This window comes from Heptranchias perlo, unplaced genomic scaffold (assembly GCF_035084215.1).
Source record: "Heptranchias perlo isolate sHepPer1 unplaced genomic scaffold, sHepPer1.hap1 HAP1_SCAFFOLD_62, whole genome shotgun sequence".
Classification (NCBI taxonomy): Eukaryota; Metazoa; Chordata; class Chondrichthyes; order Hexanchiformes; family Hexanchidae; genus Heptranchias; species Heptranchias perlo.
Window position 1 is genome coordinate 4,150,920 of NW_027139644.1, and position 15,088 is coordinate 4,166,007.

The following is a 15,088-nucleotide window of genomic DNA, read 5'->3' on the forward strand; positions in this document are numbered from 1 at the left end:
CTGGTGGTGACCCAACTCTAACATTACTGGTGGTGACTCCACTCTAACATTACTGGTGGTGACCCTACTCTAACATTACTGGTGGTGACTCTACTCTAACATTACTGGTGGTGACCCGACTCGAACATTACTGGTGGTGATTCTACTCTAACATTACTGGTGGTGACCCTACTCTAACATTACTGGTGGTGACTCTACTCTAACATTACTGGTGGTGACTCTACTCTAACATTACTGGTGGTGACGCTACACTAACATTATTGGTGGTGACCCTACTCTAACATTACTGGTGGTGACCCTATTCTAACATTACTGGTGGTGACTCTACTCTAACATTACTGGTGGTGACTCTACTCTAACATTACTGGTGGTGACCCTACTCTAACATTACTGGTGGTGACCCTACTCTAACATTACTGGTGGTGACTCTACTCTAACATTACTGGCGGTGACTCTACTCTAACATTACTGGTGGTGACTCCACTATAACATTACTGGTGGTGACCCTATTCTAACATTACTGGTGGTGAATCTACTCCAACATTACTGGTGGTGACGCTACTCTAACATTACTGGTGGTGACTCTACTCTAACATTACTGGTGGTGACTCTACTCTAACATTACTGGTGGTGACCCTACTCTAACATTACTGATGGTGACTCTACTCTAACATTACTGGTGGTGAATCTACTCCAACATTACTGATGGTGACCCTACTCTTCCATTACTGATGGTGAATCTACTCTAACATTACTGGTGTTGACTCCACTCTAACATTTCTGGTGGTGACTCTACTCTAACATTACTGGTGGTGACTCTACTCTAACATTACTGGTGGTGACTCTACTCTAACATTACTGGTGGTGAATCTACTCTAACATTACTGGTGGTGACCCTACTCTAACATTACTGGTGGTGACCCTACTCTAACATTACTGGTGGTGACCCTACTCTAACATTACTGGTGGTGACCCTACTCTAACATTACTGATGGTGACTCTACTCTAACATTACTGGTGGTGAATCTACTCCAACATTACTGATGGTGACCCTACTCTTCCATTACTGATGGTGAATCTACTCTAACATTACTGGTGGTGACTCCACTCTAACATTTCTGGTGGTGACTCTACTCTAACATTACTGGTGGTGACTCTACTCTAACATTACTGGTGGTGACTCTACTCTAACATTACTGGTGGTGACTCTACTCTAACATTACTGGTGGTGACCCTACTCTAACATTACTGGTGGTGACTCTACTCTAACATTACTGGTGGTGACTCTACTCTAACATTACTGTTGGTGACTCTACTCTAACATTACTGGTGGTGACCCTACTCTAACATTACTGGTGGTGACCCTACTCTAACATTACTGGTGGAGACTCTATTCTAACATTACTGGTGGTGACTCTACTCTAACATTGCTGGTGGTGACTCTACTCTAACATGACTGGTGGTGACTCTACTCTAACATTACTGGTGGTGACTCTACTCTAACATTACTGGTGGTGACTCTACTCTAACATTACTGGTGGTGACTCTACTCTAACATTACTGGTGGTGACTCTACTCTAACATTACTGGTGGTGACTCTACTCTAACATTACTGGCGGTGACCCTACTCTAACATTACTGGTGGTGACTCTACTCTAACATTACTGGTGGTGACTCTACTCTAACATTACTGTTGGTGACTCTACTCTAACATTACTGGTGGTGACCCTACTCTAACATTACTGGTGGTGACCCTACTCTAACATTACTGGTGGTGACTCTATTCTAACATTACTGGTGGTGACTCTACTCTAACATTGCTGGTGGTGACTCTACTCTAACATTACTGGTGGTGACTCTACTCTAACATTACTGGTGGTGACTCTACTCTAACATTACTGGTGGTGACTCTACTCTAACATTACTGGCGGTGACTCTACTCTAACATTACTGATGGTGACTCTACTCTAACATTACTGGCGGTGACTCTACTCTAACATTACTGGTGGTGACTCTACTCTAACATTACTGGTGGTGACTCTACTCTAACATTACTGGTGGTGACTCTATTCTAACATTACTGGTGGTGACCCTACTCTAACATTACTGGTGGTTACCCTACGCTATCATTACCGATGGTGACCCTACTCTAACATTACTGGTGGTGACCCTACTCTAACATTACTGGTGGTGACCCTATTCTAACATTACCGATGGTGACCCTACTCTAACATTACTGGTGGTGACCCTACTCTAACATTACTGGTGGTGACCCTACTCTAACATTACTGGGGGTGACCCAATTCTAACATTACTGGTGATGACCCTACTCTAACATTACTGGTGGTGACTCTACTCTAACATTACTGGTGGTGACCCTACTCTAACATTACTGGTGTTCACCCTACTCTATCATTACCGATGTTGACCTTATCCTAACATTACCGGCAGTGAGCCTACCCGAAAATTGCTTGTGGTGTACCGACCTTAACTTTAAATGTGATGACTCTACTCTAACATTACTGCTGATGACACTTTTTTTTATTCGTTCATGGGTTGTGGGCGTCGCTGGCGAGGCCATCATTTGTTGTCCATCCCTAATTGCATTTGAAAAGGTGGTGGTGAGCCGCCGTCTTGAACCGCTGCAGTCCGTGTGGTGAAGGTTCTCCCACAGTAATGTTAGGAAGGGAGTTCCAGGATTTTGACCCAGCGAAGATGAAGGAACGGCGATATATTTCCAAGTCGGGATGGTGTGTGACTTGGAGGGGAACGTGCAGGTGGTGTTGATCCCATGTACCTGCTGATCTTGTCCTTCGAGGTGGTAGAGATCACGGGTTTGGGAGATGCTGTCGAAGAAGCCTTGGTGAGTTGCTGCAGTGCATCCTGTAGATTGTACACACTGCAGCCACTGTGCGACGGTGGTGAAGGTAGTGAATATTTAGGGTGGTGGATGGGGTGCCAGTCAAGCGGGCTACTTTGTCCTGGATGGTGTCGAGCTTCTTGACTGTTGTTGGAGCTGCACTCATCCAAGCAAGTGGAGAGTATTCAATCACACTCCTGACTTGTGTCTTGTTGATGGTGGAAAGGCTTTGGGGAGTCAGGAGGTGAGTCACTCGCCGCAGAATACCCAGCCTCTGACCTGCTCTTGTAGCCACAATATTTTTATGGCTGGTTCAGTTTAGTTTCTGGTCAATAGTGACCCCCAGGATGTTGATGGTGGGGGATTCGGCGATGGTAATGCCGTTGAATGTCAAAGGTTAAAATCTCTCTAGTTGGAGATGGTCATTGCCTGGCACTTCTCTGGCACCAACTTTACTTGCCACTTATGAGCCTAAGACTGGATGTTATCCAGGTCTTGCTGCATGCGGGCTCGGATTTCTTCATTATTTGAGGGGTTGCGAATGGAACTGAACACAGTGCAATCATCAGCGAACATCCCCATTTCTGACCTTATGATGGAGGGAAGGTCATTGATGAAGCAGCTGAAGATGGTTGGGCCTCGGACACTGCCCCGAGGAACTCCTACAGCATTGCCCTGGGGCTGAGATGATTGGCCTCCAACAACTGCTATCATCTTCCTTTGTTCGAGGTATGACTCCAGCCACTGGAAAGTTTTCCATCTGATTCTCATTGACTTCAATTATACTTGGGCTCCCTTGTGCCACACTCCGTCAAATGCTGCCTTGATCTCAAGGGCAGTCACTCTCACCTCATCTCTGGAATTCAGCTCTTTTGTCCATGTTTGGACCAAGGCTGTAATGAGGTCTGGAGCCGAGTGGTCCTGGCGGAACCCAAACTGAGCATCGGTGAGCAGGTTATTGGTGAGTAAGTGCCGCTTGATAGCACTGTCGACAACACCTTCCATCACTTTGCTGATGATTGAGAGTAGACTGATGGGACGGTAATTGGCTGGATTGGATTTGTCCTGCTTTTTGTGGACAGGACATACCTGGGCAATTTTCCACATAGTCGGGTAGATGCCAGTGTTGTAGCTGTACTGGAACAGTTTGGCTCGAGGTGCGGCTAGTTCTGGAGCACAAGTCTTCAGCACTACAGCCGGAATGTTGTCGTGGCCCATAGTCTTTGTTGTATCCAGTGCATTCAGCCGTTTCTTGATCTCACGTGGAGTGAATCAAATTGGCTGAAGACTGGCTTCTCGAATGGTGGGGATATCGGGAGGTGGCCGAGATGGATCATCCACTCTCCACTTCTGGCTGAAGATGGCCGCAAACACTTCAGTCTGGTCTTTTGCACTTTTATTTTATCTATTGAATAAACGTTTCTCAAAACAAACGCGCAGATCCTCCAATCTGCATATCAGACCCGAACAATCTGCCTGCCTGAGTTTGCACCAGTCAATTTTTCTCTTTCTGAAACGGTACTGGAACAGTACTAAAACGGACCTTATCAAATTCACACATGACATCCTATGTGACTGTGACCGTGGTAAACTATCACTCCTCATCCTTCTCGACCTGTCTGCAGCCTTTTACACCGTTGGACCCACAACCTACCACCAACGCCTCTCCTCTGTCGTCCAGCTGGTTAGGACTGCGTTCGCCTGGTTCCATTCTTATCTATCCAGTTATAGCCAGAGAATCGCCGGCAATGACTTCTCTTCGCACACCCGCACCGTTACCTCTGGAGTCGCCCAAGGATCTATCCTTGGCCCCCTCCTATTTCTCATCTACATGCTGCCGCTCGGCGACATCATTCGAAAACACAACGTTAGATTCCGCATGTACAGTGACAGCACACAGCTCTTGGAGCATGATGGGAGGATCTAGTTGTCGTCGTCCACGTAGGAACCAACGACATAGGTAGGTCAACGAATGAGGTTCTGCTGAAGGAATTTGAGGAGCGAGGGTCCAGATTAATAAGCAGAACCTCAAAGGTAATCAGGTCTGGATTACTAACTGAGCCACAAGCAAATTGGCATAGGGACAAACAGGTCAGAGAGTTAAATGCGTGGCTCAAGGAGTGGTGTGGGAGACAGAGGTTTCAATTCATGGCGAAAAGTCAAGGCCATCGAGCAGTGTAGTGATTTGGGTAAAGATAACTATAGTGTGTCAGGGTGGTACAGAGGCTTTAATGGTAATAGAGCATCAGTGAATAAGGTCAAATCAGTGGAAAAGAGTAAAGAGTAAAAAGTTAAAACGAAAGGTGATTCATCTGAATGCATGAAATATTTGGAACAAGATAGACAAATTAATGGCACAAAGAGAGATAAATGGGTTTGATTTAGTCGTCATTACTGAGAAGTGGTTGCAAGCTGACCAAGAGTGGGACCAAAGTATTCCAGGGTACGTGATTTTTGGAAAAGACAGACAAAATGGAAAAGGAGCGGGCGTAACCCTGTGAAAAAGGATGAGATAAAGGCAGTAGTGAGAAAGGATCTTGGCTCGGAAGATGAGGACGTAGAATCAGTACGGTTGGAAATAAAAAGTAACAAGGGGCAAAAAACACAGTGGGAATAATTCACAGGCTCCCTAATAGCAGTTATACTGTTGGACAGAGTATTTTTTTTTATTCGTTCACGGGATGTGGGCGTCGCTGGCGAGGCCGGCATTTATTGCCCATCTCTAATTGCCCTCGAGAAGGTGGTGGTGAGCCGCCTTCATGAACCGCTGCAGTGCGTGTGGTGACGGTTCTCCCACAGTGTTGTTAGGAAGGGAGTTCCAGGATTTTGACCCAGGGACGGCGATATATTTCCAAGTCGGGATGGTGTGTGACTTGGAGGGGAACATGCAGGTGGTGTTGTTCCCATGTGCCTGCTGCCCTTGTCCTTCTAGGTGGTAGAGGTCGCGGGTTTGGGAGGTGATGTCGAAGAAGCTTTGGCGAGTTGCTGCAGTGCATCCTGTGGATGGTGCACACTGCAGCCACAGTGCGCCGGTGGTGAAGGGAGTGAATGTTTAGGGTGGTGGATGGGGTGCCAATCAAGCGGGCTGCTTTATCTTGGATGGTGTCGAGCTTCTTGAGTGTTGTTGGAGCTGCACTCATCCAGGCAAGTGGAGAGTATTCCATCACACTCCTGACTTGTGCCTTGTAGATGGTGGAAAGGCTTTGTTGAGTCAGGAGGTGAGTCACTCGCCGCAGAATACCCAGCCTCTGACCTGCTCTCGTAGCCACAGTATTTATATGGCTGGTCCAGTTAAGTTTCTGGTCAATGGTGAACCCCAGGATGTCGATGCTGGGGGATTCGGTGATGGTAATGCCGTAGAATGTCAGGGGGAGGTGGTTTGACTCTCTCTTGTTGGACATAGTCATTGCCTGGCACTTATCTGGCGCGAATGTTACTTGCCACTTATCAGCCCAAGCCTGGATGTTGTCCAGGTCTTGCTGCATGCGGGATCGGACTGCTTCATTATTGAGGGGTTGCGAATGGAACTGAACACTGTGCAGTCATCAGCGAACATCCCCATTTCTGACCTTATGATGGAGGGAAGGTCATTGATGAAGCAGCTGAAGATGGTTGGGCCGAGGACACTGCCCTGAGGAACTCCTGCAGCAATGTCCTGGGGCTGAGATGATTGGCCTCCATCAACCACTACCATCTTCCTTTGTGCTAGGTATGACTCCAGCCACTGCAGAGTTTTCCCCCTGATTCGCATTGACTTCAATTTTACTAGGGCTCCTTGGTGCCACACTCGGTCAAATGCTGCCTTGATGTCAAGGGCAGTCACTCTCACCTCACCTCTGGAATTCAGCTCTTTTGTCCATGTTTGGACCAACGCTGTAATGAGGTCTGGAGCCGAGTGGTCCTGGCGGAACCCAAACTGAGCATCGGTGAGCAGGTTATTGGTGAGTAAGTGCCGCTTGATAGCACTGTCGATGACACCTTACATCACTTTGCTGATGATTGAGAGTAGACTGATTTGGCGGTAATTGGCCGGATTGGATTTGTCCTGCTTTTTGTGGACAGGACATATCTGGGCAATTTTCCACATTGTTGGGAAGATGCCAGTGTTGTAGCTGTACTGGAACAGCTTGGCGAGAGGCGCAGCTCGTTCTGGAGCACAAGGCTTCAGCACCACAGCTGGGATGTTGTCCGGGCCCATAGCCTTTGCTGTATCCAGTGCACTCAGCCGTTTCTTGATATCTCGTGGAGTGAATCGAATTGGCCGAAGCTGGCTTCCGTGATGGTGGGGATATCGGGAGGAGGCTGAGATGGATCATCCACTCGGCACTTCTGGCTGAAGATGGTTGCAAACGCTTCAGCATTGTCTTTTGCACTCACGTGCTGGACTCCGCCATCATTGAGGATGGGAATGTTTGCAGAGCCTCCTCCTCCCGTTAGTTGTTTAATTGTCCACCACCATTCACGACTGGATGTGGCAGGACTGCAGAGCTTTGATCTGATCCGTTGGTTGTGGAATCTCTTAGCTCTGTCTATAGCATGTTGCTTCCGCTGTTTAGCATGCATGTAGTCCTGAGTTGTAGCTTCACCAGGTTGGCACCTCATTTTTAGGTACACCTGGTGCTGCTCCTGGCATGCTCTTCTACACTCCTCATTGAACCAGGGTTGATCCCCTGGCTTGTTGGTAATGGTAGAGTGAGGAATATGCCGGGCCATGAGGTTACAGATTGTGCTGGAATACAATTCTGCTGCTGCTGATGGCCCACAGCGCCTCATGGATGCCCAGTTTTGAGCTGCTGGATCTGTTCTGAATCTATCCCATTTAGCACGGTGATAGTGCCACACAACACGTTGGATGGTGTCCTCAGTGCGAAGACGGGATTTCATCTCCACGAGGACTGTGCGGTGGTCACTCCGACCAATACTGTCATGGACAGATGCATTTGCGACAGGTCGATTGGTGAGGACGAGGTCAAGTAAGTTTTTCCCTCGTGCTGGTTCGCTCACCACCTGCCGCTGGCCCAGTCTCGCAGCTATATCCTTCAGGACTCGGCCAGCTCGGTCAGTGGTGGTGCTCCCGAGCCACTCTTGGTGATGGACATTGAAGTCCCCCACCCAGAGTACATTTTGTGCCCTTGCTACCCTCAGTGCTTCCTCCAAGTGGTGTTCAACATGGAGAAGGACTGATTCATCAGCTGAGGGAGGACGGTCGGTGGTAATAAGCAGGAGGTTTCCTTGCCCATGTTTGACCTGATGCCATGAGATTTCATGGGGTCCAGAGTCAATGTTGAGGACTCCCAGGTCCACTCCCTCCTGACTGTATATCACTGTACCGCCACCTCTGGTGGGTCTGTCCTGCCGGTGGGACAGGACATACCCAGGAATGGTGATGGAAGAGTCTGGGACGTTGGCTGAAAGATATGATTCTGTGAGTCTGGCGATGTCAGGCTGTTGCTTGACTCGTCTGTGGGACAGCTCTCCCAATTTTGGCACAAGTCCCCAGATGTTCGTAAGGAGGACCTTGCAGGGTCGACTGGGCTTGGTGTTTTGCCGTTGTCGTGTCCGGTGCCTCGTGGTCCGATGCCGGGTGGTCCGTCCGGTTTTATTCTTATTATGACTTTTCGTAGCGAGATTTTACAACTGAGTGGCTTGCTAGGCCATTTCAGAGGGCAATTAAGAATCAACCACTATTGCTGTGGGTCTGGAGTCACATATAGGCCAGACCGGGTAAGGGTAGCAGGCTTCCTTCCCTGAAGGACATTAGTGAACCAGATGGGTTTTTACGACAATCCGGTGGTTTCATGGCCATCATTACTGATACTAGTATTTTAATTCCAGATTTTTATTTTTAATTAATTGAATTTAAATTCGCCAGCTGCCGTGGCAGGATTTGAACTCATGACTCTGGATTTTAGTTCAGGCCTCTGGATTACTAGCCCAGTAACATAACCATTATGCTACCGTACCCATATCTTAGACTCCAACCTCCTTGCAAAAAGGCCAACATACCATTTTTCTTCCTAATTGCTTGCTGTACCTGCATGTTAACTTTCTGTGATTTGTTTACAAGTACACCCAACTCCCTCTGAATACTAACATTTATTGGACTCTCACCTTTTAAAAAATATTCTGCTTTTCTATTCTTCCTACCAACGTGGACAATTTTACATTTTCCCACCTTATACTCCGACTGCCACCTTCTTTCCCAATCACTTAAACTGTCCACCTCCCTTTTCGTCCTCCTCAAGGCTTACTTTCCCATCGACCTTTGTATCATCAGCAAACTTGGATACAATACACTCGGTCCCCTCATCTAAGTCATTTTTGAGCGAACTGGTTACCACTGCACCACAAAAAAAACCGCTGGTGACTTAGGGGAACTGACCAGTCAACTCTCTCTGCTCTGATTGGGACAGATTTATTTCTCTTTAAACAACATCTCTCCTGTCCCACACTAAATTCATGGAATAGAATCCTAGACTATTACAGCACAGAAGGAGGCCATTCGGCCGTGTTGCCCTGCCTACTCTTTGAAAGAGCTGTCCAATTTAGTCCAAAAAACCAGCCTTTTCCCCGTAACCTTGCAAATCAGTTCTCTTCAAGTACCTGTCCAATTGCCTTTTGAAAGTTCCTATGAAAGCTGCTTCCACCACCCTTTCAGGGAGTGGCTACCAGATCGGAACAACCCTCTGTGTGAAACAAAATCTCCTCATTTCCCCTCTGGTCCGAAAAGCTCTCAATCCTCCTCCACGGATGCCTTTTTACAAACATTTCATTCATCAAAACCACACAAGTTACACAGGAAAAAGTCTGCATTTTCAAGTAATTAACGTTCCGACGGAGCTCCCTAATTTCCCTCCCCTCATCTTATGAATCAGATCATTCTCGTCCGGATCCTTTTCCACATGAACCGGCCTCCCCCCAGCCCCGGTCAGGAGGTAGCCATTCTGATTCTGTGACTGTGGCCAGCTTTGTTCGGGCAGTTGGTTTGACAGGGACCTCACACCGCACCCTTCTCCTGTGTTTTCTTCCACATCCACAGATTGCGGCTGGGCCTGGACTGATTTTTTTTTCTCTGTCTCACCCAGGGCCGCTGAGTCTCCTACTCAGATCACAAACCAGCTCTCCTACACCCGATCACCAACTCACCCAGTTTGTAAATTGAAACCGGAGCAAGTGCCTCGAAAGCGAGCAAGAGATGTAGGGGAGGCAGCAACCTCTGACAAAATCTCAGGCTCATCAGAGAGGTTTGTGTATCTGAACCCCTAATAACCTTCCTGCTTCTTTTAAAGTTTTGACCATTGCACACGAGGCGGCACTGACAGAATCGTCTCTTGCACTGACCGTCAAGCAAGCGGAGGGTTCATTCGCGAAAGCAGCGGAAAAGATTGAAACAGAACTCACCCAACGTGGGGCTCGAACCCACGACCACTGAGATTAAGAGTCTCATGATCGACCGACTGAGAGAGCCAGTCCTGCTGATACATCTCCATTTGGTCTGTTATTGCAGCGAGGCAGCTGCTGGCTCCGCGCAAGGGGCTGAGTTCAGAATCGTAGAAGGATGCAGCTCAGAAGTAGGCCACTCGGGCCATCGCGCCCGTGCCTTGTCCGACAAACCATGTACCAGATTCTCCTGAATTCCAAGGTGTGGAACGAAAGCGAACACCAAAAGCCCTTCCATTCGACCGTGGAGGTACAGGCAATTCTCTGAGAAACCGGTTTGTCTATTTCCCGGTGTTTGCCTGTCTCTCTGGCTGTGTTTATCTCTGTGCGTGTGGAGCTGCAGGCTGATTTTGAATTAATAAGTGTGTTTGTGTATGTTTCTTGCAATAAATAAACGAGGGAATCAGACGCTTCTCTCCCTGACACTGGGGAACTAGTGAGGTAGAATCCAGACCAGGGTTCATGTTTATTGTGAAAAAGGGAATGCAATATGAATTCCCGAATTATTCAGACACCTACCGACAGTTAAGAACAAGTGTGACCCCGACGTGATTTGAACAGGCAACCTTGAATCAGACGCGCCGCTATTGCGCCTGGAGGTCGAATGGCAGGTACCTGGATGTTGATCTTGATGAAAGCTTCTCATACACCGTTTCATTTATTTCAGATTACCAAATCCCCGCCCACTCCCACCGGGTCTCAGGCAGCCTCAGAAGCAGCCTTCACCTGTCTGCGGCAGTATGACTGCAGCAAATCCAATTACACACACCCGGCACCCAGAATCATCACATCACAGGAAAGGAACTGGACGGGCAGCATCTGAAAATACGCTGAGACTTTCGGTGTTTGGACTTTGTTCAGGACTGCTAACGGGACGTTGTGAAAATTTAAACTATGGATGTGTATAAATGGGTGACATGCTTCTTTATAAAGTGAGTGTTTATGTTATGTGTGCCATTTATAAATTTATTTTGATTATTTTTACAACATGATATATCTTGTTATAAATACATATAATTGCATCTGTGACACTTATAAATACATGTGGGTGTAACTGTGTGGTGGTTGTCATGACATCTCTGTGTATCTGTGTTATGTATTTGTGTGTGATGAAAAATAAGACATAGATAAATAAATCTCCAGAAAACACATTTACAATATAAACACCCCAATAAATGAATAAAAAAAAGAGTTGGCACAGGCACGATGGGCCGAATGGCCTCCTTGTATGATGTTTTCATGCTGTGATTCTATGTTATGGAGGATTTTCTGATGCAGTGGATATTCGGGGCAGAGGACCAAGTGGGGATTGAGCTCGACGGCAAGTGTATACAGTTCGTTCAAAGGACTGAAGCCGATGGTTTCATTCTTCCCGTCGTTTAGCAGCAGGAAATTACTCGGCCATGCAGGCGACATTTTTTGTCTTCATTCATGAGATGTGGGTGTCAATGGCAAGGTCAGCATTTATTGCCCATCCATAATTGCTCTTGAGAAGTTGCTGGTGAGCCGCCTTCGTGAACTGCACCTTTCATTGACTGTGTCATTGACATTTTCGGGATGGAGAGAAACTATTTCCGCTGGTTGTGGATTCTAGGACTCGGGGGCACAGTCTAAAAATTAGAGCCAGACCTTTCAGGAGTGAGATTAGAAAACACTTCTAAACACAAAGGATGGTCGAAGTTTGGATCACTCTTCCGCAAACGGCAATTGATGCTAGCTCAATTGCTAATTTTAAATCTGAGACAGATAGCTTTTTGCCAACTGAAGGTATTAAGGGATATGGGCTAAAGGCAGGTATATGGAGTTCGATCACAGATCAGCCATGATCATGTCAAATGGCGGAGCAGGCTCGAGGGGCTGAATGGCCTACTCCTATTCCGATGGTGCATTTCCCCAAGTGTCTGTTCTCTCCACAGTTGTTGAATGACCGCCTTGTGCTTCCAGCATATTTTCTTTCAAAGCTCGGTTTAGGGATGAGCCGGTGGGCGTCAAAACGTGCCGTGGACGGAGACCGGATTGGTTATTGCGGGAAGAGCAAATCAACTGGGCCGAAAAATCAACCGCAGCTCAAGCATCAAATAAAATCGGAGTCAAAATAACCAATATCAGAAGTGGGATTCGAACCCATGCCTCTAAAGAAAACTACAACCTCAGACTGCGCGGCCATCCTGACTGATAAAGGGCCCTTTCACTCGCCACCTTTTCCACATTGAGACCCCCCGCCCCCCCGGAGGAAGTTTCACTCACTCCAGTGCTTGGTAAGATAAATGCTGCTCGACAGGCTCAGTGAGCGGGATGCCACCTCCCCGGGTTTTCCTGAGCCTATTGTACTTTATTCCTATTTAATCACGGGAATATCCGCAATCAGGAACTAAAAAGAATTAAAAGCTGAATCACAGAGAAAGAGAAAATCACAGAGAAAGAGAAATCCATGTTAAATCTGATGACACTCCAAATAAAACTCGCTGGTGGTCTAGTGGTTAGGATTCGGCGCTTTTACCACTACCGCCGGGGTGCGATTCCCTGTCAACAAAGCAACTTTTGAACACTTTTTATATTAATCGCATTATAGAAATAAAAACAATCATTGTTTTATTCACCATTAATTAACTGATTACGTTATTTTGCAGAATGAAAGGCTACTGAGGGAAGTTGGAAAACTTTAATAATTTCTTTTGTGCGATGAACTTTTTATCCCTTCTCATTTTACACACTGTATTTTTAAGGGCTCGGTTTAAAATGTTCAATGCTCGTGAGACCACGAATTTGTGTTAAATTTAACAGGACCGGCTCTTTCACAGATGAAAAAAACATCTGCCCCAACATAATGTTTCCGCCCGGGATCGAAGCGGGGACTTTTCGCGTGTGAGGCGAACGTGATAATCACTACACTACGGAAACCTCTGCTTTGGTTGGCAGACAGAAATTAGAATGACGGCATTGATTCTCTTTCATAACTATTCAATTGATCGAAGTTGCGCAAGTCACAAAAGAAAAATGTTCATTTCAAAGAAATTAAACTCCCAAATGTGGCCTGCCTTGTTTGGACAGGTGTGGAACCTGACATCACAGCATCAACAAAACATATTCTCAACATTTCGATTGGGAACAGGGGGAGGCCATTCAGCCCCTTGAACCTGTTCCACCCTTCAATTAGATCCGAGATAATCTGAACCGCAAATCCATTTACCCGCCTTTGCTCCCAATCCCTCGATACCCTCACCCAACAAAAATCTATCGATCTCAGTCTTGAAAGCTTCAATTGATCCCCAGCATCCTCAGTCTTTTGGGGGACAGAGTTCCAGACTTCTACTGCCCTTTGTGTAAAAAAGTGCTTCCTGATTTCGAACCTGAATGGCATGGTTCTAATTTTAAGGTTCTGTCCCCCTCGTTCTTGATTCCCCAGAAGAAATTGATTCTCTCTCTCTATTCTATCGAATCATTTAAACATGTTAAACACCTCGCTCAGACCGCCCCTCAATCTTCGATACTCGAGGGAATACGAGCCGAGTCCATGCAGCCTGTCCTCATAATTTAACCTTTTCAGCCCCGGTAACATTCTGGTGAATCTGCTCTGCACCCCCTCCAAGGCCAATCTATCCTTCCTGAGGTGCAGTGTCCAAAACTGAACGTAGTTACTCCAGACGCAGTCTAACCAGAGCTTTATATAACTGGAACATAACTTCCACTTCTTTATATTTCAGTCCCCTGAGATAAAGGCTAACATTTCATTAGTCTTTTAAATTATTTTTGGACCCTTCCGTTAGCTTTTACTGATTCATGCAAAAGAACCGTTAATTCTAGCTGCTTCTCCACAGTTCCGAGCTTCTTACCATTTGGAAAATACCCTGACCATCGGTCCAAAGTGGATTACCCCACATTGAACTCCATCTGCCATAGTTTTCCCCACTCACTTAATCTATCAATGTCCCTTTGCAACTTTACAATCGCATCCACACTACTTACTGTACCACCTAACTTAGTGTCATCAGCAAACTTGGATATACGACTCCCTGTTCCTTCATCAAAGTCATTGATAAATATGGTGACAAGCTGAGTCCCCAGTGACAGATCCCTGGGAGACACAACTGGTCACATGCTGCCAATTGGAGTATGTACCCATTATCCCTACTCTCTGTCTCCTATCTCCTAACCAATTCTCTTCCCATGTCAATACATTGCCTCAAGTTCCATGCGCTTTCATTTTTGCCAACAGTCTCTTGTGTGTAACGTTATCAAATGCCTGTCGGAATTCCACATAAATAATATCATGGGAACATCGGAACAGGAGTAGGCCATTCAGCCCCTCGATCCTGCTCCGCGATTTGATAAGATCATGGCTGATCTGTGATCTAACTCCATAAACCTGCCTTTGGCCCATATCCCTTAATACCTTTCATTGCCAAAAAGCTATCTATCTCAGATCTAAATTTAGCAATTGAGCGAGTATCAATTGCCGTTTGTAGAAGAGAGTTCCAAACTTCTACCACCCTTTGTGTGTAGAAAAGTTTTCTAATCTTGCTCCTGAAAGGTCCGGCTCTAGTTTTTAGACAAAAAGGTGTCATTTCGCCGGACATCTTGGACAAAATGGCTGTAAGTACGGCGGCCATCTTGGACAAAATGGCGGCCAGTCCTTCGCGGCTGTTCGACAGGAACAGAAGGAGGCCATTGAGCTCCTCAAGCCTCTTATATGGGAACTGAAGGCCATTCAGCCTCTGAAGGCTGTTACACAGGAAAAGGAGGAGGCAATTCATCCCCTCAAGCCCGTAACATCGTTACTGGAGGCCA

The 15,088-nt window shown here is 46.7% G+C and overlaps 1 non-coding gene across 1 annotated transcript; it reads right to left on the minus strand.

Annotated features, from left to right (window-relative positions):
- Positions 1-13,128: 13,128 nt before the first annotated feature.
- Positions 13,129-13,201, minus strand: trnav-cac (transfer RNA valine (anticodon CAC)). The gene has a single exon. It is a non-coding gene; the product is annotated as a tRNA-Val (tRNA).
- Between the last annotated feature and the right edge of the window lie 1,887 nt (positions 13,202-15,088).